Source organism: Pleurodeles waltl, chromosome 4_2 (assembly GCF_031143425.1).
Source record: "Pleurodeles waltl isolate 20211129_DDA chromosome 4_2, aPleWal1.hap1.20221129, whole genome shotgun sequence".
Lineage (NCBI taxonomy): Eukaryota > Metazoa > Chordata > Amphibia > Caudata > Salamandridae > Pleurodeles > Pleurodeles waltl.
The window spans coordinates 840434838-840462621 of NC_090443.1; the positions used below are offsets into that span (position 1 = coordinate 840434838).

General features: G+C 45.1%; 1 long non-coding RNA gene across 1 annotated transcript in view; it reads left to right on the forward strand.

Moving 5' to 3' along the window:
* Positions 1–25214, forward strand: part of LOC138294219 (uncharacterized) — a 37103-nt gene extending 11889 nt beyond the window's left edge. Inside the window, exons 2-3 of the long non-coding RNA XR_011203278.1 lie at positions 20625–20737; positions 24055–25214. This is a non-coding gene — a long non-coding RNA (uncharacterized lncRNA). The remainder of the gene's footprint in view (positions 1–20624; positions 20738–24054) is intronic.
* Positions 25215–27784: the final 2570 nt, after the last annotated feature.

Sequence of the window (27784 nt, forward strand, 5' to 3'; positions counted from 1 at the left end):
CCTTGTGAGAGCACCACAAGTCACCCCATCCTGGATTCCCCTAGGTGTCTAGTTTTAAAAAATGTGCAGGTTTGGTAGCTTTCCCCAGGTGCCGGCTGAGCTAGAGGCCAAAATCCACAGCTAGGCACTTTGCAATAAAGAGCTCTGTTTTCTTTGGGAAAATGTGATGTGTCCATGTTGCATTTCCTGTCGCGGACATTAGGCATACCCATGTAAGTGAGGTACCATTTTCATCGGGAGACTTGGGGGAACACAGAATAGCAGAACAATTTTTATTGCCCCTTCTGTGTTTCTCTACATTTTCTCCTTCCAAATGTAAGACAGAGTGTAAAAAAGACATCTATTTGAGAAATGCCCTGTAATTCACATGCTAGTATGGGGACCCCAGAGTTCAGAGATGTGGAAATAACCACTGCTTCACAACACTTTATCTTGTGCCCAGTTTGGAAATAATAAAGTTTTCTTGATACCTATTTTTCACTCTTTATAGTTCACCAAATGAATTGCTGTATACCTGGTATAGAATGAAAACCCTTTGCAAGGTGCAGCTCCTTTATTGGCTCTGGGTACCTAGGGTTCTTGATGAACCTACAAGCCCTATATATCCCTGCAACCAGAAGAGTCCAGCAGACGTAACAGTATATTGCTTTAAAAAATCTGACATCACAGGCAAAAGTTACAGAGTAAAACGTTGAGACAAAATTGCTGTTGTTTTCACCTCAATTTCAATTTTTGTTTTATTTCAGCTGTTATTTTCTGTAGGAAAACCTTGTAGGATCGACGCAAATGACCCCTTGCTAAATTCAGAATTCTGTCTATTTTTCAGAAATATTTATCTTTCCGGGATCCAGCATTGGTTTCATATCCATTTCTGTCACTAACTGGAAGGAGGCTGAAATAACAAAAAATAGTAAAAATGGGGTATGTCCCAGTAAAATGCCAAAATTGTGTTGAAAAATGTGGTTTCTGATTCAAGTCTGCATGTTCCTGAAAGCTTGAAAGATGGTGATTTTAGCAGCGCAAACCACTTGTTAATGCCGTTTTCAGGGAAAACACCACAAGCCTTCTTCTGCAGCCCTTTTTTCCCATTTGTTTGAAAAAAACAAAATGTTCGCTGTATTTTGGCTAATTTCTTGGTCTCCTTCATGGGAAGCCACAAACTCTGGGTACCTCTAGAATCCCTAGGATGTTGGAAAAAAGGACGCAAATTTTGCTTGGGTAGCTTATGTGGACAAAAAGTTATGAGGGTCTAAGCGCAAACTGCCCCAAATAGCCAAAAAAAAGGGCTGGCACCTGAGGGGAAAAAGGCCTGGCAGCGAATGGGTTAGGGCAAACAGGCTGAATTAAATTTTTTTAAAAAATGCTCTATTTAGAAGCAATAACAGACGTGGTCCACTGACCCCAGAAGGTCACCATTACTGTGTTTTATGCAATTCCCAGTGCGTCGCAAAGCAAGACCTACCTCATGAATAATAATGAGGTAGGTCTATTTGTGACCCACTGGGAATCACTAATGAAATTGAAGAGTTTTGTAAATTTGAAACTGCGATTTACTAATTGCAATTCGTATGGAATCACAATTAGGAACTCGCAATTTCAAACTTTCGTACATGTGGCCATAGGTTTCTAAATGAACAGCATAGAAGGGTTTATTTCCTTGTCCCTCATCACTCATCTAATTTCCATCTTCCTCCTGTCTCTATGGGACCTGTATTAGCACCAGTAGGACCTGTATGGAGCAGCTGCACTAGTATGCAGGCTATCCTGCTGATGTGAGTACTAGTGCAAAGAATGCAAAGTCAGACTGACCACGGTTCTCACACTGTCTTGTAAGCTACACTGGCAGTGGATTATTGCTTCCTTTCTATTGAAGAAGCAATATAATGGAACTTGAAGAGCCCCCCTGGCAACAGTGAAGGTTATTAGTTGCTCACTATGGCCATCGTTACAACCCTGGCTATCGGTGATAAAGTGGCGGTAATGCCGCCAATAGGTCAGCAGTAATAACTATGACCACAGCGGAAACCGCTCAGACAAAGAGCCACTTTAACACACCAACCGCCAGGGTGAAAGCAACAGGCACCATGGTGGTAACCGCCTACAGCCAGACGGAAGACAATGTTTCGCCCAGTGTATAATGACACACCAATCTGCCACCTTTTCCAGGGCGGTACCAACAACATCAAAAACCTGGCGGAAACACTGCACAGAAGGAAAACAACTAACCTCTGGAGACTCAAGGAAGAACCACGCCGCCATGGAGCTCAAGTTGCATGTCTTCCCCATGCTCTTCTACGTTCTGCTCCATTACGAACACCAATGCCAGAGAAGAGGACCACGGTGAGTACTGATGCCTAGCACACACGGGAGGGAGAGGTGGAGGGGTAGGAAAAAGAGAGTGACACACACATGCAACACACAACACCCCCACCCCCAACACCATACACACAAGCAGATGCTGTAAAGTTACAAATTCACCCCGTACACCTCAGGAATAATGCAAGGACAACTACAATAGAGTAAAAAGAGTGTAATAAGATAAATATAGTAGCAATACCTGCATCAAAATAAAAAAGTATATACATATTTACAAATCAAGGGATTCTGCCCAGTCCTCAGTGTCCGTGGGCCACAGGGCCACATCACAAAGTCCAAGGCCTCACTTCACTCCTGTAACAACATGGAGAGAACACTGCAGGGGCATCGGGTCAAAAATAGCCTGCACCTCAGGGGAATGGGGAATGGGGGGGCACTTCAGCCGGAAGATGGTACAATGCCATTGGTCCTGGAGGGGCAACATGCCCATCACTCCGGCCTGGGGAGTGCAAGGCCACAGTCTCTCAAGTGGGTGAATTGCCCACTGGCTCTGGAGGGGGCAACATGCCCTGTGCTTGAGACTGGGGAGTGCAAGGGCACAGTCTCTCAAGTGGGACATTTGCCCACTGGCTCTGGAGGGGGCAACATGCCCTGTGCTTGATCTTGGGGAGTGCAAGGCCACAGTCTCACAAGTGGGTGACTTGCCCACTGGCTCTTGACGGGGCAACATGCTCTGTGAGCTTCATCCTGGGGAAGATGGGGTGAGTGGGTGGCTTCTCCAATGGTTCTGGAGGGGGCATCGTGCTCTGTGAGCTTCATCCTGGGGAGGATGTGTTGAGTGGATGGCTTCCCCACTGGTTCTGGAGAGGGCATTGTGCCCTGTGATGCAGACCTTGGGGAGTGCAAGGTCACAGTCTCTCTCCTGGGTGTCACACCCACAGGATTTGCAGGGGCCAGGCCGCACAACAGCCCATGGATGCAGGACATCACATTGTCCGCCGGCGGTGACAGCTGCTCAGTGGTGGCAGTGGTGGTGCTACTGCTGGAGCTGCCAGTGGTGTTGGGAGGCTCCAGCCCATCCCCTGCAGCCTCAGATGGCTGCCCACTGGGGCTGCTGGTGGTGGTGGCGGTGCTGGCAGCGGTAGGGGAAGGTTCCAGCCCCTCCCCTGCAGCCTCGGATGGCTACCCACTGGGTCTGCTGCTGCTGGTGGCAGTGCTGGTGGCGGTGCTGGCAGTGGTGGGGGGAGACTCCAGCCCATCCCCTGCAGCCTCGGACGGCTGCACCACCATGAACAAACAATTCAGTGGGGCACATCAACAATCAATGTCTAAACTATTATATTATCAAAATGAGATGGCATGAGAGAATCTAGTATGATCAAACTAAATTGCTAATTGATAAATCTTCCTTTTCTGAAATAAACAATAACTAACCAAAGAGAAAAACCATGTACTCATATAAAACTAACCAAACAGAAATGTCCATGCAAATAGAGAATTTTAATACAAAAGAATATATTGTATTATACACATAGACATATAAACATATATACACAACATGTAGAAAAAGAACGAAAAGCCATCAGCCTTCATAAACATATAAACATATATACACAAAATGTAGAAAAAGAATGAAAAGCCATCAGCCGACACGTGTTTCGTCCTGACTGGACTTCTTCAAGGCTTTATTTGCTTCTATGTCCGTATAATCATATACCATTTGTCATCCTCTGTTTTAATCATAATCAGTCACTTCCTTGCTGTCTTCAAAATGAATCTAAATTACAGGAACCGTAAACCTCATGTATTGAGGAACCAACTATATGCCTCTCTCTCTGTTCTTAAATCTCGTCCCTGTTTTATTTCCCAATGTATCTCAGCGAGAGCATCGAGGGCCTCTGTACCTCGTCTCACTCTCCCCGACTTTTCCAAAGGAAGTTGTACACTTCCTTTGGAAAAGTCGGGGAGAGTGAGACGAGGTACAGAGGCCCTCGATGAAGACAGCAAGGAAGTGACTGATTATGATTAAAACAGAGGATGACAAATGGTATATGATTATACGGACATAGAAGCAAATAAAGCCTTGAAGAAGTCCAGTCAGGACGAAACACGTGTCGGCTGATGGCTTTTCATTCTTTTTCTACATGTTGTGTATATATGTTTATATGTCTATGTGTATAATACAATATATTCTTTTGTATTAAAATTCTCTATTTGCATGGACATTTCTGTTTGGTTAGTTTTATATGAGTACATGGTTTTTCTCTTTGGTTAGTTATTGTTTATTTCAGAAAAGGAAGATTTATCAATTAGCAATTTAGTTTGATCATACTAGATTCTCTCATGCCATCTCATTTTGATAATATAATAGTTTAGACATTGATTGTTGATGTGCCCCACTGAATTGTTTGTTCATTATTAAAACGGGTCTACTATTGTAAATCCGGAAGTACATATCAAGGCAACAATGTGTGTCAGTGTATGAGCACTCAAAAGTTTTTTCCTATATGTTTAGAATGTGCATTTATTTCAAGTTATGAGTTGCCTTTTGTTGTTGGCTGCACCACCATGGTTGGTGGTGGGGGCTCCGACTGAGTCCCAGCACCAGGCCCCTTGTCTCTACTGCCTGCTGTTGCAGACCCCTTGCCCTTCCTTCCTGCAGCTGGGGATGCCCCCTTGCCCTTCCTTCCTGCAGCTGGGGCTGCCTCCTCGCCCTTCTTTCCTGCAGCTGGGGCTGCAACCTTGCCCTTCCTTCCTGCAGCTCGGGTTGCCTCTTGGCCCTTCCTTCCTGCAGCTGGGGCTGCCTCCTTGCCCTTCCTTGATGCACTTGGATCAGGTACCCTGTCTGTCTGGCTGGCTGGTGGCCAGGATCCTTTCCCACCTGGAGTTGTTGAGGCACTGTTGTGCCCGTGGACTGAGTGACTGAGGTGCTTGCCTGGGTTTTGACCACCCTGGCCTGACGTGAGGGACGGGGGAGGGCTAGGGAAGAGGTCAGTGTTGGCGAGGAAACACTTCTTAGAGACATTGGGGTGGGAAGAGGGAGATGGTTTGGGAGTGGAGGAAGAGAGAGTGTGGTAGGAGGTATCAGTCTGCTGTGTTTGGGTGCAGGTGCATGCACTGGATGCTGTTGTGAGGTGGATGGCTGTTGGGTGTCTGAGTGCTTGCATTTATGTACTTTGGGAGGAGGGGGCACAGACACAGTGGGAGAGGACACAGGGGACGTGTGCATGGATGTGGGGGTGGTGACTGCCAGCATCGGTTGTGTACTGATAGGTGTGCTGGTGATGGTGGTAATGGATGAGGATGTAGTTCATGCAGGTGTGAGTGTAGATGCAACTGGGAGGGAGGTGGAGTACGAGGAGGAGGGGGACACAGTGGAGGCAGTGGATGTTGGTATGTCTGATTCTAGATGGTGTGTGAGTGCCTGTGGGATTAAGTGTGGTGCTTGTGTTTGCCATGTCCGCTCTTGTGTGTTGTCCTGGGCGCATGCTCGTCTGACTGTGTGCTTGGGACAGGTTGGCATTGAGGGGAATGGGACTGGGAAGATGAATTTGGAGGGGGGAGGGTGGAAACAGGGACAATGGCTGTCATCAGAGAAGAGGCCAGAGCCTGGATTGATCTCTGTTGGGCCGCCAAGCCAATGTGAATGCCCTCCAGAAATGCATTGGACTGTTGCATTTGGGCTGCCTGCCCCTGGATGGCATTCACAATGGTTGACTGCCCAACAGAGAAAGTTTGCAGGAGGTCAATAGCCTCCTCACTCAGGGCAGCAGGGCTAACTGGGGCAGGGCCTGAGGGGCCTCCGGCAAAGGAGATGCCCACCCTCCTGGGTGAGCGGGCACAGGAAACTTGCTGAGGGGCTTCTGGGAAGGTGGTGGTGGTGGTGGTACCTGTAGCTGGGGTGGGCACAGAGGTGTCTGCCACCACCAGGAAGCTTCCATCGGAGGAGGTATCCGTGTCCGAACTGTCCCCTCCTTTCTCTGCCGTGGTGCTCTCCTCGCCCTCCATCCCAGTGGTGCCCTCACCGTCGGTGGATTTGGCCTCCTGGGTCCTGTGGGATGAAGCTCCCTCCGTCGCCGGTGCCTCTGCTTCTCCGCCAGATGATGCTAATGCACATAAGGACAGGGTGACAAAACAAAAAGGGGGGAATAGACAAAAGATACACTTGGTCAATGGCTGCACCAACACCACTCTTGGCGTACACAACACACTCACACACAGGGAACAGCCCTACGCATTAGGCAATGCACTACCGGTCACAATGCTAGCCACCAGCCCATGGATAGGGATATCTAATGCAAATTGCAGCACACCTTAGACCCACAGACCCCTGCCCAGTAGTGGATGCCTACTAGCTTGGTTGGAGGACTTTCACATCAGAATCCTGCCCAACATGGGACCTACTCTGCAATGCCAGGCCTGGCATAGGGGCACCCACAGGGCCCACACCCTCCACCCGGATACCACACCACCAGGTGTAAGTTGTAAACGAGGGCACTTTACTCACCCCCTTGTGGCTGCTGTGATGCCCCTAGGTGCCCATCTAGCTCCAGATAGTCCACCACCAGTATGCGGGCCATCAGGGGTGTTAGGGTTTGCCGGGCACCTCTTCCTCGTTGGGAGGCCATCCCCAGCTGGGCCTCCACCGTCTTCCGTGCCCATCCTCTCAGGTCCTCCCACCGTTTCCGACAGTGGGTGCTCCGCCTGCCGTAGACCCCCAGGGTCCACACGTCCTTGGCGATGACACGCCATATACCCTTCTCTTGATGGGTGCTGACATGCAGAGAAATACACACAGGGAAAGGTATTAGTCAGACCGTCCTGCCTGTTACACTCATGGCCCACCATGCCCCTTCCCATCCCCTTACGCACAGACATGGCCCTGCATACATGCTGCACGCTGCCCAGGGGACATCCACCAACCCCCGCTACACGAGGCCTGCACACACACCACTCCATGCATTCATGCCCCATGCATCGTGCTCACAGTGTACTCACCTGTTGGTCTGGAGGCACATACAGCAGTCAGTACTGGGGTAGGACCCCATCCACCAGTCTCTCCAACTCCGCCAAGGTGAAGGCAGGGGCTCTTTCCCCAGTCGCACAAGCCATGATAGGTTCCAGACACAGGTCACAGCAGCACATGCTGTGTAGGTCCTCTCCTGTTGAAGGTCAGGTAACAAGTGAGTGAACAGATAGGAAATGGCGGTCACGTACGCGGCGGTGAGTACCGTCACTGCCAGTGTACATCACCATTGACCACTGTAACCCATAGGGCCCAATGATAACTAATGAGGAGTTGCACTGCGGTTCTCGACCGCCTCCTGCAACTGCGCACAACATCAGCAGAATTACCTCATTTCCACCTCTCCCTCCATACTGGACAGGCGGACCCCCATTTCAGGGGGTGGGGTGGGCAGGCCATGGATCCTAACTGCGTCACAGTTCACAAATTCACATTCCGGACATATGCAACCAAAATATTGTAAGAATCACACTATGCATTGAACTGTAGTGGTTACAATGCACAGATTATGACCATCTGCTCACTCTTTTAACCCATAGAATGCAACTGCTACGGATGAATAGGAGATGGAGACATACCCCGTGTACAGACCCTGGTGGACTTGGCAACAATGGAGGACAGGCACATTATCCCCACCTATAGACTTGACAGGGCCACAATCACAGAGCTGTGTGCCCAATTGAAGCCTGACCTGATATCTGCTATCTGTCACCCCACTGGTATCCCCCCTCTTGTGCAAGTTATTTCTGTGTTCCATTTACTGGCAACTGGTTCTTTCCAAGTGACAGTGGGATTGGCAGCAAGAATGTCGCAGCCAATTTTCTCAATAGTGCTGACTAGAGTGTTGTCTGCCCTGATCAAACACATGTGCAGCTACATCGTTTTCCCCCAGGTGGAGGATTTGGCCACAGTGAAAGCTGACTTCTATGCAATGGCACATATCCCCAACATCATTGGAGCAATCAATGGAACACATATTGCATTTGTCCCCCCCTCCGGTGAAATGAACAGGTGTTCAGAAATCGAAAGAGTTTTCACTCCATGAATGTCCAGATGGTGTGTCTAGTGGACCAGTACATCTCCCACATCAATGCAAAGTATCCTGGGTCTGTGCATGATGCCTTTATCCTGAGGAATAGCAGCATCCCAAATGTGATGGTCCAACTACAGATGCACAGGATGTGGCTAATAGGTGAGCCCTGGTTCCTACCCAGTGGATGTTGGTGTATGGGCCCTAAGGGTGAGTGTGTGGCTAACAGTTGTCCATCGATATTTGCAGGTGACTCTGGTTACCCCAACCTCTTATGGCTACTGACCCTTTGAGGAATCCCAGGACAAGGGCAGAGGAACGTTACAATGAGGCACATGGGCGAACAAGAAGGATTATAGAGAGGATATTTGGCCTTCTGAAGTCCAGGTTTCTTTGTCTCCCCCTAACAGGTGTATCGCTGGGCTACTCACCCAAGAAGGTCTGCCAGATCATCATGGCATGCTGTATGTTGCCCAACCTTCCCTTGCGTCACCAGGTGCCTTTTCTGCAGGAGGAGGAAGCTGGAGATGGCTGTGTGGCAGCAGTGGATCCTGTGAACAGTGAAGATGAGGAAGGAGAGGATGAGGATGAGGACAACAGAAGTGCACTTATTCATCAATACTTCCAATGAGACACAGTGTTAATACATATATAATTGACAGTTTTATGTGTAACATTGTCACTGGCAGGCTGTGTATTCCTACTTCTATGTCCACTCACTGTACCCTTTGGCATCTCTTTTTGCAGATGTTGGTTCCCCACTATAGCTCCTGGTGTGTTCAGTGCAGCCAACTACACGTCTTTCCAATGTAAACAGTACTGTACAGTTGAATTGCAATGTTTTACTCTGGCTAAACAAATACATTTTGAAAACATTTGACATGCACCATAATTGTATTTCATCAAAGTGTGTTTATTGCAGCGCCCTGAAGAAGAGGGGGTAGTGCAATGGGCTGGAGTGATGATGGAGGAAAGTCCAGGTAGGGTCCAGTCTATTTGTATCACAGGTGCATTGTCCAAGGGGGCATAGGAAGGGGAGCAATGGCAGTTGAAGGTGGACAGGGTGACAGAGTAGGACACAAGGGTGACAATCAGGAGAGTCTTATTTCCTGGCAGGGGTCTTGGCAATAGTCTCTGGCTTCTGCCTGGATCGCAGGGAACGTTTGCGTTGTGGTTCCCCTTCTGCAGGGGGAGGGGTGCTGGTGGCCTGTTGGTCCTGTGGCGGGACCCCCTATCCACTAGCGGCAGCGGACGTGGAGGGCTGTTCAGTGGTTTGGCTCGTGTCAGGGGCCCGGTGGTGTGCCACTGCCTCCCTCATACTGTTGACTATGTCTGCCAACACCCCTGCAATGGGTGGTGTTTATGGCCTTCAAGTCCTCCCTGATCCCCAGGCACTGTCCCTCCTGCAGCCGCATGTTCTCCTGCAACTTGTCCAGAACCTGGCCCAGCGTATCCTGGGAATGTTGGTATGCTCCCAGGATTGCGGTGAGTGCCTCCTGGAGGGTCGGTTCCCTGGACCTGTCCTCCCCCTGTTGCACAGCAGTCCTCCCAGCTTCCCTGTTGTCATGTGCCTCTGTCCCCTGAACCGTGTGCCCACTGCCACTGACCCCAGGTCCCTGATTGTCCTGTGTTTGTTGGGTGGCCTGGGGTCCCTGTAGTGGTGAACACACTGCTGATTGACGTGTCCTGGGGACAGAGGTATGGGCCCGCTGGGTGGGTGCAGTGGTGGTGTTTCCTGAGGAGGAGGCTCTGTGGTGGTGTGAGAGTGTGCCAGGGTAACCAACTGTCCGCAGGCCCCTGATGGGCCAGGTTGGTCATCCAGATCCAGGCGAGCAGAGCTGCTGTTATCACTGTGGGCCTCTTCTGTGGGTGGACTGGATGTTGCTGGCACCTCTCTGCTGGGGACATTGGGTGGGTTACCTGTGGGGATGTAAATGCAGTGTCATTGTTTCTGTGTGTGACATATTGGTCATTGTTGTGTTGCCCTTTATGGTTGTTATTGCCCTGGCAGCTTTGCCTTGTGTGAGTTGTTATTTGGTGGGCTAGGTGATTCTCTCTTGTGTGCATGCTGTTGTGATAGGTGTCCTTGCAGGTCTGTGAGTGGTGTCCCTGCATTGGTGTTGCATGCAGGGTTTGGCACTGGGATGAGTAGGTTGTGATGGTGGGGTGTGTGGGAGGTGGTGGAGTAATGGGAGTGAGGGTAAGGGTGGGGTATGTGATGGCATGCAGGTAGGGGGGTGATAGTAATAGAGAGTTGACTTACCAGAGTCCAGTCCTCCTCCTACTCCTGCCAGGCCCTCAGGATGCATGATTGCCAAGACTTGCTCCTCCCATGTTGTTAGTTGTGGGGGAGGAGGTGGGGGTCCACCTCCAGTCCTCTGTACTGCGAGCTGGTGTCTTGCATCAATTTAACTCACCTTCCCCAGTAGGTCGTTCCACCTCTTCCTGATGTCATCCCTTGTTGTGGGGCGCTGTTCCGCGGCGTTGACCCTGTCAACGATTCTCCACCATAGCTCCATCTTCCTAGCAATGGATATCTTCTGCACCTGTGATCCAAAAAGCTGTGGCTCTACCCAGATGATTTCCTCCACCATGACCCTTAGCTCCTCCTCTGAGAACCTGGGGTGTCGTTGTGGTGCCATGAGTGTGGTGTGAGTGGTGTGGGTGAGGGTGTGTAGGGTGATGTATTGGGATGCGTGTTGTGAGGTGCGTGGGTGGTGTATAGGTGATGGTGGTATGTGGCTTGGGTTGTGTGAGTGCTCTTGCTGTCTCTCTCTCTGTTGGCAATGGTTTGTAGTTGTAAAGGGTTGTGGTTAATGTGTGTGTGTGTTTTATAGTGGTGTGGGTGTGGTGTGTGTATAGATGTCAGGTGTGTGTTATTTAAATTGTCCAATGTGGTGTTGTTTTGTATGTGTGTGTGTGTGTATTTTGAGCGCGGTGGTATGTACCACCAATGGTTTACTGCCATTGAATGTCAGCTGCGGTGATTCGTGGGTCATAATGTTGTGGGCGTTTTTCTGTTGGCGTAACGGTGTGGGTTTGGATGCCGTCAGTTCATCACAGACCTTTAGGCTGGAGGACTTGTGTGTGTGACTGTATAGTGACGGATTGGTATGTGTGTGTCATAATATAGCTGGCGGATATCCGCCGCGGCAGCGTTATGTTGGCGGCAGACGGCATGGCGGTAGGTGGAATTTACCGCCAATGTCATAATGAGGGCCTATATTTTTTAGTATGGGTATTCCAGACTTTTTGCTGACTACCAACAATGGCCTTTTGGATTCATTTCATAACTGACACTGAAGTATTTGAAAAAATACGTTAATCTGTTTAATAAACTCTGGAAGAAATGTACACTTACATTCATGATGATATGTTCTTGCTTTGGTGTCAGTCATTTAAGAGTACGGAGGCGAGTATTGTACTATCTTTTCTTGCTTTTAATCGAATAGCAGCCACAGTCTAGAAACACAGAACCAATCCCAAGGTCAAGCGAACAAGCAGCCAATGGGAAAAAACTGAATATATCATACACCAATCAGACCCAGGCAGCTACGTAAGGTATACCAATCTTGACCGCAAGCAACCCTCTTTTCTTGTGTGAGAATAGTCATGAGAAAGTATTAAGAATTGGTAAAATACATGCAATAATACCAACAGCCAAAACTAGACAGAAATAATCTTGAATCCAGTCCAAATGGAGGTATGTAACAGTTCTGTCTGGAATATAAAGAGAAGGATCCTTGGAAGAAGCAGCCACCATTAGAAAACTCCAGCCTGGAGAAACGTTGTAATGAAGATGATTAGGTGGAAGATGATCTTATGTTTTCTGAGACTAAGGGAGGGAAAGAGAGAAATAAACACTGTTAATGAAATCCTGAGGCGGGATAATACTCGCCTCTGTGTCTTTAATAAAATTAAGACTTACCTACATAATTTATTTGGAAAATCTACATTTTATGACAAGACCGAAGGCTCATATTATGCTTTTTTAAAGCAGATTAATAACCACAGACAATGATGTATAAATGGGTTTGCAATAGAAAGTACAAAATATAGAATCATTAGACCAATAGGCCGTTCTCAGAATGTCCTCTAAACGGGAACCTGCCCAAAAGGCTTTAGAAGCCATGGCACCCCAAGAAGAATGGGCTCCAGATTTAGAGGTGTCAATACCTGCTTGGGACATGACCCATTTAACCCATCGAGCTGGAGTGGGAGATGAAACGGGTTTGTGGGGTTTCCTGAAGGGTATGAGGAGTTGGGTAACAGAGGACGTTCTGAAATGGGAAGTTCTACTTTCATAAGATTTTAGGCAATTTCCAACACACAGTTTTGGTTGATTGGGAAAAAAGGATAGAAGACAGTAGAAATGTTAGTTTTAGTACGTCTTGTGACATTGAAAAGAATACCATTAGGAGTGAAATGACATGCTGAAATATCTAAAGCCTTTACATCTGAAAGCTGCTTTATCGAAACCAAACATAATAACATTGTTAATTTAGCTGAAAGCATTTTGGGAGATAATGAATCATTATCAGGCCAGGACAAAAGCAACTGTAAAACGAGATTACCATCCCATAATTCACTGTATTTAGGAATAGGAGGATTAGAGAATTTTAGATGGTGTTCACTAACATGCTTGCCGTTATGAAAGGATGATTTATCGAAATAGCTGAACGATAGAGGTTGATTGTTCTATAAGATTTGCCTGAACTAGCTTGAGAAGCCAGAAAGTTAGCAATTAGAGAGATATCCGCTGAAAAGGGATTGCAAGATTTTCCCAAACACCAGCTAGACTAAATGGACCAGGCTGATTTATATGCCTTCATTGTGCCTGGAGCCCATGAGTTGCTGATATAGTTTGAAGCTTCAGCCGAAATTCCTGGATAAGAGAGGGAAGACCCGTGACCTTCCAGGCTGAAAGATGAAATGTGTTGTTGAGGACAAGGTCATGAGGAAAACCCTAAGGGTTGAGAAGGGGATCGGGAAAGGAGGGGAGGAGAATTGGGAATTTCATTGGCAGTTCTAGGAGGGTAGGGTACCAAACCATTGATTGCCAGAAGGGAACCACCAAGATCAGAATGGCTTTTTGTTGTCGCACCTGGGCAAGTACCCTGTTGATCATCAGAAAAAGAGGGAAAGCGTAGTTTGTTGACTGGGACCAGTCCTGCAGAAAGGTATCTGTTGCTAAGGCTAGGGGATCCGGTCTCCAACCGAAGAAGAGAGGAAGGTGGGAATTTAGGTGGGACGCGAAGAGATCTATGTGTAGAAGACCCCATTTTTGTGAATGGGCATGGAAGACAGATGGATGGAGCGTCCAATCGCTGGCGTCACGCAAGTGACGGGAATACCAATCCATAACCGAGTTGAGATCTCGTGGTAAGTATTCTGCTTGAACTGAAATTCTGTTCTGGAGGCAGAACTCGCAGAAACGTTTTGCTAGTTCTGCTAATGGTTTGGATTTGTTACTGCCCAGATGATTGATGTACCTGACGGCAGAGAGATTGTCCATCTGTAGAAGGATAGAACAGTGAACTTTGTTCTTTGCAAAGATTTTGATTGCAAAGGAGTCTGCAAGCATCTCTAAACAATTGATGTGCAATAAAGACTCCTGTGGAGACCATGTACCTCCAGTCGATATAGGTCCACATCTTGCACCCCAACATGTTAGGCTTCCATTGGATTCTAACACAAGATCGGGTGCTGATGCAAAGATAGCCTTGCCATTCCAAGCGTCTAGGTGATCTAGCCACCATGGAAGTTCTACACAGGAGTCTTGATCCAGTGGGATGGATTCTGAGTAAGCAAGATCTTTGCGGAGATTACGAATTTTCAATTTCTGAAGGGCTCGATCGTGGAGACTTCCTGGAAAAATGGCTTGAATGGAAGAAGAAAGTAGACCTACAATCCTTGTAAGAGACCTGAGGGAGAGAGAGGGAAGCCGTAAAGATTGGGTTATCTCTGATTTTATAGCATTTATTTTCGATTGGTACAGATGAAGAGTCTCTTATGTGGAGTTTACCAGAAATCCGAGAAACTCCATGACTCGAGAAGGAGTCAAAATAGACTTTTCTCTCTTTATTATGAAGCCTAGGTTCGATAGAAGAAAAGAAGTATAAAAGATTTGTTTGTGAAGTGTATGAAGATTTTTATCTCATTAAGAGGATGTCGTCCAGGTAAGTTAATAATCTGATGCCCTGAGCTCTGAGATGAGCCACCACGGGTTTCATTAATTTGGTGAAACACCTTGGGGCTGATGACAGACCAAAAAGAAGAGGGGAGAATTGATAAGTTTGATTCTGCCACTGAAATTGTAAGAATTTTCTGTGATGATGATGAATAGGAATAGTGAGGTGAGTTTCTTGGAGATCGAGTCATGCCATTCAATCGTTTTGTAGTAAAGCATCCCTGAGATGCAAGATAGTCTCAATTTTTAAGTGTTGATACACAACAAATTGGTTAAACTGTTTTAGATTTATGACCGGCCTCATTTTCTTGTTCTTCTTTTAAACCAGAAAAATAGAACTTAGAAACCCTGTTGGATGTTGATGGGTTATTTGAATTGCATGTTTGTGAAGGAGCGTTTGAATTTCTTGTGAAATTAGGGAGGATATTCTTGAGGAGAAAGTTAGGGGAAAGGGAAGAGACGTTTGAAAAGGTTTTTTGTAGAGTTCTATGCAATGGCCCTGAACTGTATTTAGAACCCACGGATCTGAGGGGATATGTTTCCATCTGTGGAGAAAACATTTTAAGCGACTCCCTACGGAAAGATGGCCAAAAGGAACACTTACTTGCTGGGTGATGTGCTCTGAAGTTCAGCTGATTTCAACCCTAGCCCCTCTTGTTCTCTGGGGGTAGAACTGTGGGCGATATTCTTTTTGGAAGAATTCGAGGAGCCTCTGTAGCCTTGAGATCTGGCAAAGCGGCTGGTAAAGCGGCTCCTTCCTCTACCAGCCCTGGCAAAAACATGATTGTTGAAAACCTTCTTAAGTGACTGTTGATCCTGGACCAGGGATGCAAACATAGTGACGTACCTGCTGAGTTCCTTGATGAAGGAATCTCCAAACAATAACCCATCAGCTTTAGGTCCTGGATTCATAACGGAATCGTAAAATCATAAAAATTGTTTTGGAATCAAAAGGATCAGTCAAGAGACACAATTTTTGCTTTTTAGGAAGAGAACCAGACCAGAAATCTGAACTATGCGTGTCGTCTGCATCATCATCTGAATCAGGATCATCCAGATCGTCATCTGTGTCTTTTATAGTAGAAATCACAATCTTTTGGGCAGGAGATAAATGTTTGTTTTGTTTTTTGACTTACGTTTACTGCCTGAAGTTTTTCTCTCCTGATTAGGAGGCCTGTGAGGAACATCGTCCTCTATCAATTGTGAGGAAGACTCACCATCCAAATGCGCAGAATTAGAATTAGTTTGGTGTTTTGAGAAGCCACTGTGGCTTTGCACTTACTGCTTTCCCCCGCAGATAGGGCCAGGGTAGATTGTGACATAGAAGATGACACAGTATTCTCAAATTGCTTGGAAACCTTGGTCATTGAGGCAGAAACCGCCTTGGCGATAGAGGATTGAATACATTTATTTAAATTACTTTTAAACCCCTCTTCACTGTCATTAGTCTTTTTTAGAAATGATGAAAAATCAATTTTGGTAAGGAAAGGGTTAAAAAATTAAGGGGAGTGTTCTGGGAGGAGATTTCAGTGAGGAAGGGAGGAGCAAAATGTTGAGGCCAATGAAGAGGGGTGTGACCGGCTGAAGGAAAGGTCGCGCCCTCACAGGAAATAACAAGGAATTATTGCTGCTGGAGCTCTGTAATGAAGGGCCACGTGGGAGTGGCACAGCGATGATTTTTAGGCACGAGGAAGGAGCGCATAGACGACGCGCTCTGACAGACAGTAGAGTTGCATCGTTAACAAGATGCACGCGGTAACCGGAAGCGGTTTAGGCTGGCACTAAGAGGTAATGGGTGGGGACTGGGGAGCCTGAAAACTGTAAAATAACATCGCAAAGCAATGAAGAGCAAAAGGTTAAGTCAATAAACCATTAAATACGTCTCAAACTAAACACAACTTGCACAATATACGATAAAGGATAACATTTGGCATGTAATGGAAAGTATGCTTATCTTGACTGCGAACAGCAAGAAAAGAGGGCTGCTTGCTGTCAAGATTGATATACCTTACGTAGCTGCCTGGGTCTGATTTGTGTATGATATATTTTGTTTTCTCCCATTGGCTGCTTGCTCACTTGCACTTGGGATTGTTTCTATGTTTCTTGACTGTGGCTCTAATTCGATTAAAAGCAAAAAAAGATAGCATAATATGAGCCTCCGGTCTTGTCATAAAATTCCATTCTACTCATGACAGCTAGGAAGGCTCTGAGGCTCTGACTTTTCTGGGCTGAGCTACCAGCATCACATTGGCTCCTCTGGGGCTTACTGGTTTACCTTTAGCTTTTGGTTCACACCTGAGGTTCTTGTCCAGTTTCATGTGCTTGCAGTAAATAAGCATGTGAACTGTTCAGTTTATCTTCATTTACTCCTGCAACTGGGCATTTACAATTTGTTCATGAGTTAAAAGTGGCTTCTCGGGTCTAAAAGAAACAGAAATACAACTGCAAAGCTGACTAAAAGAAAAACAAGAAACAGTCAGGAGCACCCTGCCTTACACTCCAGCATGCAGTCAAATCCATTGCATCATAGTAAATGCAGTACAAGTTCGTTCTTACTGCTTAAAGTCTGTAGTTGTTCACCTTAGTTGGTGCATTCAAAATAAAAAAAATTTGCAAGCCTTAACAGGAGAAGTCTTCAAACATTACAGAAACCAAGAAATTGTCTTAAGCAAACATCTCTCCAAGTTTGAGGACACAAGGTTAGGAAGAAAATATGCTCAAAGATACGTTGACAATGTTCTTCAATAGTTCGTCCTGACATATTAATTATAAATGTTAATGTTTAGTGGAAATTCGGATTTCCTCCAACAAGATATGCAAGCTACTTTTCCAGTGGCCTGCCCAGTGTCTACCTGCACACTGAGAGTCCTGACTGCTATGCACACACGTGCCTCACCAGGAAACCTGCCTTTGGCTTCTGTATGGTGGCTCATGTGGAGGATAAGTGTCATTAGGAAACATTCTGCTCTCTCGATTGTAGTATATCAGGGATACTCTCTATTTGTATGAGGGAAGGGCATGAACGTCGATTCACCAAAATGCCAGGGGTAGCGGAAGTGACATGACATGCCATTTGACCTTTACATTCACTCACACACATGCTTACATATACACACACATACATAAATTGTCGCTCACATAAAAAACTCTCATCCGAAGCACACACACACAACATACATTTAAAAGCCTGTTTTACTCACCTTAGGGATGGTCATATTCTAGCTAACTGTACTCCATTCTTTATTACACTAATAGTGAATAATGTAGCATAATAGTGTAATAAGAAAAGAAAAAAACAAGGAAAGTAGAGCTCCAACCCAAGTCCATAAGCATGCCTGCCTGTGCATTCCTTAAACTGATTTTGCCACGCCTGAGGCCAGGGGTCGCAGAGGGGAAGCCAGTGGTCGCAATTGCACCCCCTGGTGACCCCTGCATGACATCCATGGGGAAGCTAGGACTCCTTCTGTCAATGGAATAGCTATTCTGTCTGGGAAGCCTACACTGCTTTACTACGTTTGCACATAAGAGATGTTTGCACTCAGTTGTATTTGTTCTATGTGTGACTAAAGCTTGCTTTGCTGCTTTTTGTGTTGAGTAAACCTTGCATGTCTGTGGCCTGTAATATTCTTGTTTGGAGTGTGTTTTTGTATGGTTGACCTGATTACTTATTGGTGATCTTCATTACTCATAAGACCATCTTTCCTGCCCCATTCATTACTTAAGGTGCAGGGTACACCTTCTCTTGTTAAATAGAGCCCCAAAACCTTTATTTCCTGCCCTAGGGAGAAATTATAATGGAACATAACACCTACAGATTGTCCTTTAGTTACAAATCCAACAGTTCCAATTGGAAACCAAGTCCAAACTGGGCTTGAGGGTAGGATAGTAACATATGGGATGAGAAAAATGGCCCCAGGAGAAATGTAGGGTAGAGGTAAGTAATCTGGCTTTGCCTCCTGTGGTCTCTTTGCCACCTCCTCCTTTACTTCATGAGCATCAACCTATGCCTTCAACCCATCTGTGACCAACATACTGCAAACAAAACATGTAAGGCAACAGACCGGCATTAACCAATGGAATTAGAAGCTAATGCCTAGAAGCCATACTCCAAATCATCACCTCCTCCAGTCTGCAATTGCTAATGAAGAATGAAAGTTGAGGGCAAAGCCCAAGATGTTGCCCTGCTGATCTAAAAAAATGGTTCCTCCCTGCTCTTTGGCTCAGGAGACAGACATCCTCTTCGTAAATGAATGAAAGAAGAAATTGCTTCCCTAACTGTAGCCGAGCTGAGGCAGCAGACATCACAAATCTGACCCACCTGATGGGAGAAGGCACTGAAAGTTTAAGGTCCTTTCAAGCCATACAAAAAAGTGACAAACTGAATCACAGCAGTGAAAATCAGCTGTCTTGGACTAATAGAAAGCAATTATCCTGTGCCTATTAAGAGTATAAGGATCCTGTAACCTCCCAGAGACTGGGTTTGGGGAGAAGGAAGTAAGAGTAAGTTCCTGCTCCGGATTTAGCCTTGAAGAAAACTTTGGACTGGAGTGTGGCCCCAACCTGAGAAGTACTTTTAGGGAAACAACTAAGAAAACAGGAGCACCAACCGGAGAACTCAGGTCCTCCAACTGCTTGGCAGAGTTGATAGTTGTAAGAAACAGATTCTTAAGAGAGAAGAACCTTGAGAACATCTCACCCAAAGGCACACAAGGCCTGAAAAGGAATTGGAAGATCCCAAGAGAGAACCACCATCTTGAACAGAGGCCTAGCCACAGACTATCCCTCAAGAAAACACATTGCATAATACTCCAGCTTCATTAAAATACTCTTATTTTTCCTGCAAGCCCTGGTGGTTAACCTTTGAACCCTCAGAGTACAGGCAGGTATCCGTTGTTAATGCCATCCATCAGAATTGACTAAATATGGATCCTGTTACAATTCCGGATCACACATGCCTTTCCTACAAGCCCGAAAGGAGGCTCAGCAATGAAAAAATGCCCTCAAACGGGAATACCTGCAAGTCCGCGGTAGTCACCTCATTAGAAAATCCCCTCGTTAGAAAATCCCCAAACCAGGTTGTCAACCTTAGCTGGCGTTGAATAACTGAACATAGAGCCATCAAAAGGGGAGTGGGTATTACATGTCAAGTTGAGAACAAGAACGCAAAACATTCTGCACCAAAAAAGTTTGATCACCGACACCCTTGCTCAAAATCTCAAGATACAAAGGACAAGCCTCTGCATATCGTGGAAATCCTGAGGCCATTATCAGGCGAAGGTATCCACAACCTTTGAAGCCAGAATCTGACACTGAAAGCAGTACAGAGGAAGCAAGGCCATGCGCCTGGTGATAAACAAGTCCTGCATAGGACACCTGCACTTTGTACATAATGTGGAGAAAACCTGGGGAGTTATGCAGTACTCCACAGATGAGAGGAAGCTTCTGCTGTGGCTATCTGGCCAATATTTGTCATGACCTCTGTGTGATGCCACTGAGCAGAGGCACACTACATGAGACTCATCCCAGTTGTTTAACACAGTGATAAGACAGACAAGTCCTCTGTACCTGGGCCCTCACCTTTATGTTTATACTGTCCATCTGAAAAGCTGAACCCTGGAAATGTTTCTTTCTTGCATGGATTGCTAATGTAAAATAGATTCAGCACTAGAGCAATGTACTAATTATTGGTCACATGACAGCCCATATGCATTTATGTCTACACCTACAATATCACTAAGGAAGCTTTGGCAACATTTTGTGAAGGTGGATTTCTGATAGTATTGTGCATACAGAAAACAGACTGTTTGGTGCATGGTATAAATAGTACAAATGAAAATTATAGATTACACATGTGGCCCTTTCAATACTTAATCCTTAGAGTTCAGTAAATAAATATACCTGTCTGTGTGTGTTTATACTGTTCCAGTTGTTTTTTATGTAAATTTGAGTTTATGATGACAATAGTTATGAAGGGCCAAATATGTTTCAAGATTCTGAATTTGAAGGAGAAGAAATGATTACACCTATATCTAATTTCTCCCTTCTCTATTTCTGTTTTGAAGTTCCTGGCTTAAGTTGCTGGCTTCTACGCCTATACAATTGCGAAAAGCCTCACCCTGACCTGGTGGTTGTAACAGGTTGCACACATCCCATTCTAAAGTTGTACACTCTTTTGGTGAGTCTTTCTCTATAGCCAAAGAAATTCTGATTGGAACGAAAATCTTAAATATAAAGTTTTGCATTCCCATAAGATTACAATACCCACAAATGGGTTTCCATTTGTGGGTATTGTGATTAGCTGTTTCTAAATGCTCAAAGATATTGGCACTTAGGGGGTCATTCTGACTCCCGCCGGGTGCGGTCACTGCGCGCCCGGCGGGAGCCGCCAAAATACCGTACCGCGGTCGGAAGACCGCGGTGGGTATTTTGAGGTTTCCCCTGGGCTGGCGGGCGGCCTCCAAAAGGCCGCCCGCCAGCCCAGGGGAAACCGTCCTTCCCACGATGAAGCCGGCTCGTAATCGAGCCGGCGGAGTGGGAAGGTGCGACGGGTGCTGTTGCACCCGTCGCGTATTTCACTGTCTGCCAAGCAGACAGTGAAATACTCGTAGGGGCCCTCTTACGGGGGCCCCTGCAGTGCCCATGCCAGTGGCATGGGCAGTGCAGGGGCCCCCAGGGGCCCCGCGACCCCCCCTACCGCCATCCGGTTCCCGGCGGGCGGACCGCCGGGAACTGGATGGCGGTAGGGGGGGTCGGAATCCCCTCGGCGGCGCAGCTAGCTGCGCCGCCTTGGAGGATTCAAAAGGGCGGCGGTACACTGGCGGGAGACCGCCAGTGTTGCCGGTCTGACCGCGGCTTTACCGCCGCGGTCAGAATGCCCTGCGGGCCACCGCCGGCCTGTCGGCGGTGCTCCCGCCGACCCTGGCCCCGGCGGTCTAAGACCGCCGGGGTCAGAATGACCCCCTTAATCTTTTGATTTCATGTCTGGAGGATGCAAGATGGAGAAATTGCCTAATGTTGTTTTGGAAAATGTTTAAAAGGTAGGTATATTACTGATTCAGATAATGCTAACTGTTAATCATTCCAGGACTTTCAGTGTTTTCTGAATAGTGGTTCTTAACTGGCCAAGGTAACAATACTCAGTCCTTTGACACATGTCTGGAGGTAGAATGAAAGAGAAACAAATAACCTAATATTGTTCTGGAGAAAGCACAAAAGTATGAATGTGATAAGTATAATACCACTGATTCTGACAATTCTAATGTAATGATTCCAATACTTTCTGCTATTGGTTGTGACCTGCTCGAAAGACAAAAATTGTCCATTGCCCCTGTCCCTAAAGACAAGAGTATTCCAGAACTATGGTCAGTTCCACATCCCATTGGTAACCCTATGTTGGATCCATCTCTTATACAGCACCCCAATTCCACAGCTGCCCCTCCCTTGTATACCTTTTTCACCAAACATGGGAGGGTCACTTGGGACCTAAAGGTTAAGGTGTAAGAATCGACGTCTGGAGGATCCACTGTCATGTGTCTGTTTTTTTTTTATAAAGGGTTTAAAGGTTTAATGAAACAAGTAAAATGTCATTTGTTTCTGTGATCCAAAAAATGGTATTGAGAAGTCCTGGGTCTCCTGCCATGAAAAGCCATTAGATTTGGTGGATCTATTTACTAAGATTATAGACCCCTGAGAATGAGCCAAGGAGTTTAAGGATTCAGTATATTGTCTTGTCTAACTGACTTCAATGAGCTTTGTGTTCTGATGATTATCCCAATGTGGCTATTTTACTGGCTATTTTATTGGAAAGACCCAATGGTTTGTTGCTTAAGATTGATTACGTATTGTGTGAGCTTGCAAGCTCAGCAACTCGTCCAGTACCTCAGTGTTTCATTTTTAAGGGACCATTTTATAAATAAAATGGGGACATAGGTCGGTGACCATTTTATAAATAAAATGGGGGTATAGGTCAAAGCTTTTACCCACTATACAAAGTACAATTATGTTTGAAGAGAGAGTTTGGGAAACCGTTTTTTACAAAGCCGTTTGGTCTAGGAACTGTTGTGCCAACCATTAATACTTCAGAAACTAGTTACAACTGTGCCCATGTGGAGGCCAATTTCAGCAATCCACACATGTTCCTTTTTTTCCCCTAAAGGAGACTGGTTCAATATGTCTTGTGTAATAAAGGAAAGTTTTTTCTAAGGGCTAGCATCACATATTCTTTCCTTCTATTAATACGTTGCAAAATGTATTTCTTCAAATTTAGCATGCAATTCAGAGAATCACTGGGTTTTTCAAACCATACAGGCTTTCCCAAATGGTTCTTCTCTCTGTTGTTTCAAGGTTCTCTCTAAGACCAATTAATTTATGTGCAGAGGATGCATTCATGCCATCCTAATGGTTTTTGGACCGATTGAGACCCAAAAATGGAAAAGAAAAACAAAAAAAGACAGGTCACTTTAAAATGGAGGTAAATGTTAATCTCAGGGATGTTCTTTTTCCAGGAGAATGGTTGGTGACACTAGACTGTAAAGCCTCCTACCTCTGTTCCAATTATTGTGGTCAAAGGAGGATACTTCAGTTTCACTTTGCACACAAGGGTTTGCCAATTTGTGTCTCACCTCTTTGATCATGTCTTCTGCTCCATGTTTAACCAGGTGTTTCTGTAGAACCCAAATAAATAAGACATTTTACAACTTGCAAAGTCTTAGATAGCTTATCGGAATATATAAGGATGTTGTCACAGCCTCACACAACCCTCAGGAAACTGGCCAAAATGGCAGGACATTTGGCATTATCTATTTAAGCTGCATTTGCATGACTCCTTCATTACCACGTATGCAAGATTGCAAGCATGAGACATTTATGGAAGCATCTCTCTATAGAGAGAAAGTATTTTTAGACAACAACAATTGAGAAGAGATAATGCGGTGGCAAGACCATTTAGTTGCTTCAAATCGTCGAACCATCTTCATCAGGTACCCAGATCTAGTCTAAGTTACATGCCAGTGTGTGGAGATGAGCTCTTTAGAAGCTTCAGTACTCAATTGGGGGGCATGATCTGTAAAGGAATTGTCAATTCATATCAATTGTTTAGAGCTTGTGCATGCTCCTTTGCCATTCGATTGCACTAAAGATAAGACACATTTCACCATACTTCTGTGGATGAACATTTCTGAAGTCCAATACATAAACCCTGACAGGGTTGGCAAAGGCATTTTTGCAGTTCTGTCCCTGTAAGAAGTTTATTAGGGCAGAATTTGTTCCTGGCATTCACATGGTGGCAGGTTGGTACTCCAGGTGCCTTCATGACATGAGACTTCATCTAGTAGTTTTCCAAACCGTGACTCATCACTGGGGCCTGTTGCCAATAGATATTTGTCTTAAAGTTGAACTCACTGTTGTCTGGCTATTACACTAACCTCTTGCCGTAGACATGTTCTTCCAAGATTGGTCACATTTACACTTTTTCTCCTTTTCTGATGATTCCAGGTGCTGGGCTCAGTGCCTTAGACAGAAGGCTGTGGTGGTTCTAATTTCTCCACTGTGGAAGGCTCAGATCTCTCCTCAAAGTGGCCATAGATATTCCTGCATTGCTCCCATTTCACCGTCACCAAATTCAAGGATCCACACAACAAGAGCCACAATCTGAACCTCTCTGCTAAGTTACATATAATGGCTTTGGAACTTTCTGATATTCTTGGTCACTGATGGCCCTTTCATCTTCTGTTGTTAACCTCATAAAATGTTCTTGTGCCTTGGGTACCATCAAGACTTACAAGAAAGCTTGGCAAGCTTAGAGTTAGATGGCCTGTAAAAAGGAATCCTCATCTATTTTTAGCAAGTTTCCCTTCAGTTCTGAACTTCCTTCCGTCATATTCATAATATGAATTAAAGACTACTGATTCCAGAATGCCCACTCCTCATTTGTTAATTTTTCTCAAATCACATGCACCTGTACCTTCTACTTTAATCAGATGAGCTTAGGCTGCGTCTTTGGCTAAAAAAGATACAAAAAACCTTGGGGCTCATTCCACTAGAGAAGACATGGTCTCCAGCCCCTTTTTGGCTGAAACTAGGTTAGAGGACATTCTTAGACCCGCTGATTGGTCCAGAGTATTAACGTTGATTACTTTATTACTACCAAATAGGCTGGATGCTCATGTCTATTTGGTATTAGTGAATGATCTTAAACAAGCATCAAATGAACGTCTGGTTTTGTGATGTTTCTGGCTAGAAGAGTGAAGGAAAGTCCTGAATGTATGAAATACACTGAGGTAAATGTTATTCCTCCCCTGTCTACATCATGTCAGATGTTTTGTTTCCCTCCCGTTTAATTTTCTATTCTACAATTGTTCTTGATTCTCTTAGATTAGATTGTTACAAGCCCTGGTTCTTCTTAAGGCTTCATCTCAATAGGACCCATATGAAGCTCAAGTGTCCAGGCTTCTGGATATTCCTGACGAGTACCCTGGGAATTCACAATAAGCTGTTTTAGTATTTCTAATGGGTTTGTTCTAATGATGTTCTGCTGTTTCATTTATGGAGTTTCATTTGTCTTCACCTCAAGACAAAAGGCTACACTTGTGATTTGTGACTGCTATAAAAGTTGCAAGTTAAAGCATAATGTTCATCTCAGTGTCTTTAATAAAATCAGGACTTTCCTTCACTATTCTAGTTCTAAGAATCGAATTATATTTGTATTATAATTTTATGTAAATATTTGTATTTAAATTATATGTAAATCTTAGTGAAAAATGTATTCTGAAAGCTATGTGGTTTACTGTATTTGAGAGTCTCATACACCTGACTAACTAGATTATAGCTAGGGCTCCCAGTTTTATGGTATTTATTTGTTAAACATGTCTCTCTGTAATCAGCCATATTTTTGCACTTTATCTGTATTTATGTTGTGTTTTGTGAAATGAATAACCTGAAACTAGTATATTTACACATTCATTAAAGTGACGAAGGTACACTTGTAATTGTACAACTCATGCATTGTAGTGCAATGAGAAGCTATATAAAATGCATCATTCATATGCAATATGTTAACATGACATTAACATGTTAATACAAAGCACAACTGCAACTGGTTAAAGTTCTATTACACAAATGTTTCCTTTTTTAACAACCTTGTGTGTTAGTCCAAACAGCTTTTGGCCTAGTTGTCACGATTTGCACTAACAAATATCACTCAAAATAAGACCTATTTTCTGTATTTTTCTATGTTTAAAAGTAATTCAAGACAGAAAAATAGATGGTTTTATGTTTTAATTTATCTGTAAAGATCAGGAAGAGTAGAAAACCAGGAGCCTTAATAATAGCTAGTGTCTCGCTTGGTGGAAGTGAATTAAAAAGTGCAGTGCTTCAAGATAACATGAATCTACTTACAGTGTACAGATCCAATACATACAGCGAGTAGGTAGGCCTTGGTCTAACTGGACAATATTATGGCTGATGGCAGAATTATGTCACAGATTTCAACACTATGTCACATGCCTTGGACGTCAAAACAATTTGAAAAAGGACCTCGAGAAGGCAGGTGTGCTTTTGGGTACGAACTGTGAGGTGGCCAGGGAAAGCACGTAAAAGACTAGTAACAACAATGTAGTGGCTGACTATGAACATGCCATATTAAGTAGCATAGGTTTGATTCTTTACTATTTCTTTGGGTGTTCTGGTAAACAGAGCAAGTTTTGCACCACTAAACCAGAAGTTTGTCAATATAAATAATGAAGATTGGGTACTATTACCAGATGCCCCCTTAAAATTAATGATTGTGCACAATGTATTGAAAGGCCCTGTTTTGCACTGATTCTGCAGTATTTATTGTCACTTTCTGTTTAAGTTTTTAGATTCTGCACTGTTTATTTTGGTGTCTGGAGAAATAAATGGATTCAGCACTATTTACCCAGCTTTCCCAATGTATAGCACTGATTTTGCCCTATTTAACTGTTGCCTGTTACATATTATGCATAGGGCTGCCAGTGTGAAGGGAGGGGGGGAGATTTTAGAGGCTGAATTTTATTCTTCCTAGGTCATCTCAAAATACAGTGTGTCTGTGACTGGCCTCTATTGTAGGAGCAGATATTGCGGACAAGTTATCCCAACCTCTGAGGGTCCTTGATGAGAACCTCTGTTCTATGGATTAATACGATGTATTCTACTAACCCCCCCCACACCCCCCTAAGGGGGGCAGAAAGCTGACCAGACACCAGGGATGATTTTTTTTTCAAAATAAGAGGGTGGGTCATACCCCCTTCCCAAATAAATGGGGCCAAAGTTGTTCTGCACACTAGTGGGCAGATGGGGAAATTACCCCCGATCCACACCCCATCGGGGGGGGGCAGAAAGTCTACTAGCTGCCAGGGAATTTTTAAAAAAATAGTGTGGTGGTGGATACCAACCAGTATGGGCATGGTTATGCCCCCACCCCAACTGAAGGGGGTAACAGTCTTTCAGCTGTCCCCCCACACTAAAACATCTTATCCCACGGCAAGCAAGAGGACATTTGATTATTTTGGGTTTTGGTTTTACATTTGGACCATGAGAGATTGGCTAACTCTCAAAATCGTTCCACTTGGAATGGTGAGGGCTGCAGTTACTGGACCTTGGGACGCTGCCATGTAGAAGAATCCACAAGACCTAGACACATCTGAAAACTAAACATCTGGGTGAGTCCAGGGTGGTGTGCTTCAACATGCACCCTGCACCATTTTCTTACCCACAATGCCCTGCAAACCTCCAACTTTGCTGGAAATCACTAATTTTTTTTCACATTTTTTGTGATGGAACCTTCCAGAATCTGCAGGAACCCACAAAATTCCTTCCACCCAGTATTCTCTCATCTATACCAATAACACTTCTGCCCCACCAGCCTAATTTTTTTTTTTCCAACTGCCCTTTTAGACCCACTTTGGTGCCCCCTCTATTTTGACATGTTTTTGGCTCTTCCCTGTCACAGGCACTTGGCCCACCTACACAAGTGAGGTATCATTTTTACCGGGAGGTTCAGGGGAACGTTCGGGGGTGGGAAATTAGTCCCAGTGCGGTGATCCCAAATAGAAATGTGGGAAAAATTTGATTTTATTTAGCTAAATTTGAGGTTTGCTGAGGATTCTGGGTAAGAAAACACTGGGGGATCCACGCAAGTCACCCCTCACTGGATTCCCTATGGTGTCTCGTTTTCAGAAATATCTGGGTGTGGTAGGTTTCCCAA